This window comes from Gossypium hirsutum, chromosome A07 (genome assembly GCF_007990345.1).
Source record: "Gossypium hirsutum isolate 1008001.06 chromosome A07, Gossypium_hirsutum_v2.1, whole genome shotgun sequence".
Taxonomy (NCBI): Eukaryota; Viridiplantae; Streptophyta; class Magnoliopsida; order Malvales; family Malvaceae; genus Gossypium; species Gossypium hirsutum.
The window spans coordinates 91,821,734-91,829,558 of record NC_053430.1 but is presented as its reverse complement, the minus strand read 5'-3'; positions in this window follow the sequence as shown (position 1 = coordinate 91,829,558).

The window sequence follows — 7,825 nt, the reverse complement described above, 5'->3', positions numbered from 1 at the left end:
CTTTTATAACAACTAAGGATAACTTTTTAAATCTTATGCAAGGTGAATTCGATATGAGTATGGTCAGTGAGTTGAGCTACTTCCTTGAATTATAGATTAAGCAAATGAATACTGAAACTTTCTTCCACAAGAAAAGTAAACAAATAATTTGGTAAAAAAGTTTAAGTTGGAGAGTGCTAAAGTAGCTTGGACTCCTATGGTTGTTGGTGAGAAATTGTCCAAAGAAACATTTATAGAAGCATGGTTAGTAGTCTCTTGTACCTTATTGCTAGTAAACCTAATTTATCATTTTGTGTAGAAGTATGTGCTAGGTATCAAGCAAGTCCAAGAGAATCCCATGTTAAAGTTGTGAAGAGAATTGTTCAATATGTCAATGGCACCACTTATTTAGGAGTTTGGTACTTAAAAAGATAGAAATATGAGTCTAGTTGGTTACATTGATGCATACTAGGTAGGGAACATTGATGATATGAAGAGTACATCAGGTGACTATTTTTATCTTGGTTTGAACTAGGTGTCATGGTACAGTAAAAAGAAAACTTTAATCTCATTGTGTAACATCTCGCCCAGCGAAGCCTTAGTATCTAGATTTTTTTTTTAGGAAATTAATACGAATGAGATAAGTTTCGAATACGTATAGTACTGAGCTAGACTAAGTATAAGAACCCTTGGAATAAGCCTGGAACACCCTGATGTAGGCGAACACTAAGTTGGCACATAATGGTCGAAGAGTGTGTCTGATAATAGAGGATTCTCCCCAAAAGGTGGAATCCATTACAGGAAATAAAGAAAGTAAACCTTATGAAGCGAGTTTATGTCAGCAGTAAAGAGTATCCTGTAAGGTTAGCTTTGAGCTAGTTAAGATGGAAGGAACGATAGTCAGAAACCAACCAAACGTGAGCCAAGATAGTTAAAGACCAAAGGGAGGTACTCGATTAGTTTCATGGAAATTGTAGATTTGGATAAGACCATCCAATGACTGATGTGATGTTTAACAAGTTCTAATAAGGACTTGAGTTGAGTTAAGAGTATAAGAGCGGTTAAGAAGGAAATACCTTCTCTCTTCCTTTCTTTAAGATAATAAGACTAGAAGAAAAATGAGGTACTCCTCTAAGCTAAGTCTGAGACCACGATGTTTGAACAAGATTCCCTTAAAGGTAAGGTAATGTCTGGTATTTGGGTAAGCCTTGAACTTAATAAGAAAACCAAGTATTTCTTCAAATGGTGAAATGTTATCTGCATTACTAATACTTTTGGCGTGTTAAGTGGGCGCATAACCAATAGTGGACTATGGCGAGAACTCGTCTTAGAAAGGAATAAGTCATTGGGAAAAGAAGTACAAAAAAGTAATAAGGAAACTTGGATAATAGGGCCATCACTAAGAAGGCATGATACACCAAGTGTGATTAGTTAAGTTACCAGATACACTCCAACATAATAACTAAAGACAAAGAATGGTCTTAAACCTAAGGGCATGTTATGTATACGTATATATTTTTGTACACATCTCTTTGTAGCTGTCAAATATCTACTTGGTGGATCAAAGGATTGAGGTGTGTGTCAAACATCTAAAGGGAAAAGGAAAAAATATCTAGGTGACACAGGTAAGAGATGATGGTTGTTCTCGTACTTATTCAAAAAGTAGTTTTTGGTTATATAAGGATGAACAGGGAGAAAATCCTTTCATCCTTTAAGTAGATGATGGAAAAAGGGATCTAAGCTTTTATATGCCCCTAGTTAAGGTAAGAATCACAACCTTGTATGTTATGTTGCCAAAGAACAGATTTGTGTAGCTAGGTAAAGTAAGTATGGTAAAGTTTTATTTAGAGATTTTTTATGTTCAAATAAGAGAAAATGAACTAAGCATATAGATTTAGACGAGTTCTCATGTTCTGTCAATTAGGGGTTATTAATCTACTCGATAGAAGCCCGGATGTAGTGTTTAAAGCTGTTAAAGATGTAAGACAGATGAGTCCCTAAGTCAACTCTTTTAAATATATGAATGTGAGTCTTTAAACTTACTTTTACATGTATGTTTGTACTTTAGATATTTCTATATTAAGTGACCAAGATATGATATTATGCCTTTGTTAAGAAAAGAAATATATGCATGAATGATATGTCTGTAAGCATGATTGTGTTTGTCATGAGAAAAGTCACTGCATCAAGAGTCTATGCATGAAGTATAAGGGATTTTGTTACATGTTTGGAAGCATTAATGCATTTTTTATGAAGAAGTTTGAAAGGTATAAGTCTGTCAAGCATTTGTTTATATGATGAGCATATGTCTGTCTCCGAAGTCGTCTAAAGGTTTCGTCGAGAATATAAACATGAATATCTGATAAAGAAAAGTCCATGACCATAACATTTAAAGGACCATATTGTGTAATACCATAAATAAAGGGTTACGACATCATATGGGAAGAAGACTATATAGTGTAAGACCGTGGCTGGGCCATGGCGTCATATGGAAATATGTGAAGGGCGGTTGGGTGAGTACCAGGCGATGAGGGGCAAACCTCACAATAGAGACCATAGGTGAATCCCTATCATCACAAACACCATTTAACTAAATGATAGCTTGTGTGGCTAATCTCTGGAAGCCTTTGTGGCTATCTATTAAAAGTGAGCCTATGTGGCGATCATTGATAAATGAATCATTTGTGGCTGTATACGTGTAAAAGTGAGCCTTTGTGGCTATCTTTGTTGAATGGATGAATTTTTGGCTATCTCTATTAAAGAATGCCTTTATGGCTATCTCTGTTAAAGGACACATTTGTGGCTATCTCTGTTAAATAGATTCCTTTGTGGCTATCTCTGTTAAAGGACGCCCTCATGGCGAATGCTAAATAAGTGCTGTTGTGGAAAATCTGTAAAGGGCGTATTTGTGGCATAGATGATGGAAATTCCTTTGTTGCTATCGTTGTTCAAGGAAGCCTCTGTGGTTATCTATGTCAAAGGAAAGCCTTCTGTAGTCATCTCCAAATAAGCACGCATTCTTGGCGCAATCCATAGAATGGCCTTCGTGGAATTGATCTGAAGAAAATGTCATTGAGCAAACTCTGAAAGACCAGTGAATTTGAAGTATTGAAAGGCTGGTGGTGAATGTTTCATGTTGAGAAGTGGACGTAGTCCACCTTATCCTCAAGAATGAGAAGAAGATTCAGAAAGTATGTCACAAGTACAAGCCTATGAATAAGACAAGTGGTTCTGTATAAGGCTTGACCGCCTACAGAGTAAGAAGGAAGAACTCAATAGGAAGAGTGCAACCTCAAAACTAGAGGAAATGACCCTTGCAAGAACCCACCTAAAAAGAAAAAGGGAAATGCAAAGCACAAAACTCAATAAGATCCTGCAAACAGGTACTTGAAAGTTATCTCACTAAGTTCTTATGAACTTATTATTGTTGTTAGTAATTTTAGGATTAAGTAGAAGAGTGCGGCAAGGGACAATGCCAGTGTTAAGCTAAGGGAGCGATTGGATTGTTATGCATATAGGGGGAGAAAGAAAGGAAGAGACACAAAGAAAACTACATCAGAAAGTTTAAGTTCAACCGAAAAGCTAAATGGAGTAGTCTGCGTATAAGTCATCAAATCGTATTCCGACTTTGTACTTAGTAAAAGTAAGACTTAAGTAACGTTCTTCTTAGTTTTATTGTTTCAAAATGTAAATATGGATATACACTACACATGAAGTTATTCATAACAATCACACATGAGGTATTTCAGAATAAAAATTAAGAAATTTTATTAGTCATTGCTGGAATAGTTACATAGGTGACTTGTAAAGAGTCTAAATTACATCTGTTATAGGATGTAACACCCGATACCCAGATCTGACCAATCAGCCTGTGGAGGGCATTAAACATTGTCTACTGTATAAGCTAAGTACATTGTTGTAGGGAGTTGTTATGTTCAATTGCTATAGATGAAACAAATGATGAAGGATTTTGGTGTTGAGTTGGATATAGTCACTGCTTTGTATAATTACAAAGTGCCATTAATATTTCCATGAATCTAGTGCAACATCTGAGGACTAAACATATTGACATTAAGCGTCACTTAATAAGGGAATTGATTGAGAATGGTGCAGTTGAGTTAAAGTTCATGTCTAAACAAGATGAACTAGCTAATTTGTTTACTAAACCATTGGATACAACTAGGTTCAAGCACTTGAGGTCCTCTATTGGTATGTTTCGAGTCTAAATGGCTCAGACATTTTTGGAAGGCATCTAAATGCAGAAGCTTGATGTTGTTTTGTTGAAGGATATTTTCAAATTCAAAATTTTGTTGGGAAAGTATCTTTTTGGCTAATTCAAGTTTCTCTCTCCAAATCATGGAGTGGAAAAGAAGGTTACTAATTGTGGCAGTAATTGTGTACAGACATTAAATGGAGGATTAGAAATTTAATTGATTTTTTTTCCAAAAAAGTCTTTAAAGGAGTTGTGTAATGATCCTAACTGATTCAATTTCTTTCTCAAACTGCTATTTTTGAAGCTATTATTTTCTCCTTATCATTCATCTTTATTTATTTTCTCATATTCATAATGGCTAGCACAAAAATCACTTATTAAGATGAACATGAAAAGGTTTAAAAAAACCTATGATTGAAGGTGAAGGTACATTAAACCCTAAACCATAGACTCGTCTAGATGAAGGCTTAGTGGAGGAGGTAGTTCCCACTATTCTTGACCTTTCTACGGCTTGGGAGAGCAAATTGGAAGAGAATAAGGATGGTGGATATATCTTTGATCACGTGATTCGTAACAAGTAATAAATATTTATAATGAAGATCAAACCTAGACTAACTATTATCACGACGAAAAGGCAAGCGCACCTATCGAACAATAGTATAGTAATGGCAAGACTGGGATATCGTACCCAAGGGAACCAAAAGTACTAGTAATAACTATCTTTTTATTATCTAGCATAGGAATAAAAGGGTTTGTTTATTAAACTAATTATCTAAAGTAATTAACTAATTTAATTAAAGTGAAGAGAGAGTTTGGAAAAAGACTTGAAGAAAAGCAATTGATAAAGATGACACCCAAGGAGGAATCCACCTAGATTTCACTTGTTATCTGACTCTGAACCGGACGATTTATTCACTTGACTTGATCCATGAGATTCCCTAACCTATGTTATTATCCCTTTTAAGACTAATAACGTCTAACCCTCAGTTGAATTAATCAAAATTTCTTTCTTAATTAAAACCCCTAGGGAAGTAGTAAATCACTCTATGGACTCCTATATTAGGTTTCACCCTAATCCGGCAAAATCTCGTAACCCTATTTCTAGGCATTCGATCAACTCTACTTAATTAAGCCAAATCTACTCTTAGGCAGGGTCTATTCCTCCTCTGCATAAGCACGTCAAATCATGAATTAATACCCAGAATATCAACTCAAGCATTAAGAACACATAATTAAGAACAAATCAAGTATTTATCATACAGTTCAGATAATAATAACAAGATCCATCATAGGTTTTATCCCCCTTAGGTATCTAAGGGGTTTAGTTCGTAATAAAATAAGAGTACATCTCAAAAGTATAAAAATAACAAGACATGAAGAAAACTCTAAAACCCCTGAAGGAGTTCTGAGAGAGATATTCAGTCTTGGAGTAGCTCCGGCTTTTAGGAAGGATCGTCTGGCTTCCTTCAAGTAATTCCTAGCGTGTGGTTCTGTATTCCAGAATAGTTCTGGAAGAGGCCCCCTTTTTAGGTCATACTTAGGGTGTTTATATAGGCTTTGGATTGACTTTCTTTCTCCCTAAGTACCTTTTTTCTGTGTAAAATACAACTCTTTGAAAAAGGGACACGCTAGTGTAACGTGTTTGACAGGCCGTGTTCGATCTGTTAAATTGCACACAGCCGTGTGGTTCAATGGCCAGGCCATGTGAATCGTGTAAACCTTGGTCGACACCCCCGAAGGCCATGGGCGTTGAGATGCCCGTGTGGCAAGGCTTAGGCCGTGTGATCTTCTCGATTTGGTCTGTTTTGTCACTTTTTAGCTCGTTTTTGGCTCCTTTTGACTCTTGGTGCTCCCCTGAGTACAAAACATGAAATAACCAGATTAAGAGCACCAAAATTCACAAATCTAGTAATAAACATCCATAAATATGCTAAGTATTTGGGGTAAAAATATGTATAATTTGGCATTTATCAATCTTTGTTTAGGAGGCCATAGGAGAGATCGATGAGCTGCTTGTGAATCCATCTGTTTTAGAGCATGAACCTAGTTTAGAATGGAAGATTGATACATAGATTGATACAGTGATTTCATAAGGTGATGTTGATCGTATTCTTGATGAAACTCGTGTGAATACTACCTTAAATTTTAATGCAAATATCTCTATTAGTCCTAATAATAATCTTGAGTTTGTGAATGACATTCTAGAGCTTGAGGCTTGTGATGATGAGAATGTGTCTAGTAGTTTTGTTTAGAAGAGATTCATGATGATGTTTTGGTCACAAAGGTGACTAAATCAATGACCCCTTCCTCTGCCCTAGTGAGGAGAAGGATTAGATCTATGGCTAACCAAGAGTTGGAAGCCATGGCTAAGTTGAATAAGAAGGAGAAAGTGAAGGCTTCCTAATTCATTTCAGAAAATAAAGAAGGAATAAAAGAGTTAGAGTGAAGAGGATTGTAACTCGTCTGATGAGTCATACAACAGTTCTAATTCAAGTTCTAGTTCAAATGAAAGATTTTTGGAAAATGTTCCTCTAAAAAATCATATTAGCAAAGGCTAAGTTTAAGAAGCTTGTGATAACAAACTCTATTATCCGAATAAACAAAAATTTAAAAAGGAGTGATGTACCAAGAACGCTTGTTGATGCAGTGGAAAAGGAAAAAGTAGAGGAGGAATTGCTTTTAGTTAAAAAGGATCTAGTATTTTTGAAATTAGATTGTCTCAACAAAAAACATGACCTTGAGGACAAAGGGCTTTATTAAGGAGTAAAACATATAGGATGCTAGTTTTGCTGAGTAAGGAATTAACACCATCTTAACCAACAATGGTCTGACAGGTACCATGGCATTTGTAAAGCCATATGTAAGGGAGCTAGTGTGGGAATTCTATGCCAATTTTTTGTCCTCTATTACGAATTCAAGAAGAAAATTGTTCCAAAAGGTGTATGTAAGAGCTCATTAGTATGAGTTAAACTGGGAATTGATCCAAAGGGTGCTTAAATATTTCAATAGAAAGTTGGATGAATTAGATGAATCCTTGGATGCCAATGTTGCTGCCATTACCAATAACACCTATCAGTCTAGGCTTGAAAAAAGAAGCATTAGAGCTTCTTTATTGTCAACTCAATATGTTGCCTTGTTTACTATTGCAACAAGAAATTGGGTTTCAAAAATATAGCAGGATTTGGTGATCCCTAAGGCAACCATGCTAATCTGTAAAGTAGTGGAGATGATTGAGTTTGATTTGGCTTAATTGGTACTTGATTAGGTAGTAAGCCATGCTGAGAAGGTACATGTTAGAAACCTCTTACCATTTTCATCTTTGATTTTCATAGTACTAACATTGCAAAATCCAAAGATTGTGCAAATCACTAAAAGATGTAGGAGGATAGTTCTTCAATTAAACTTCTGTCTTAAGGGGTTAAAGGGTAAGCGTGTTAGTGCAGAACCAGTAAAGCAGGCAGGTGAAGAAGGTGTTGGGCAGACAGTGTAACAACCAGTTTCCAATTAACCCAAAAACATGAAATAGTTAGAGGACTAAGTTGAAAGAGACTACAAGTTGACAGCCTATATTGGGATAAATGAGAAAGCTGAAAACTGGATTGGACATGGTTGAGAACCAAACCTAGTTCAGTT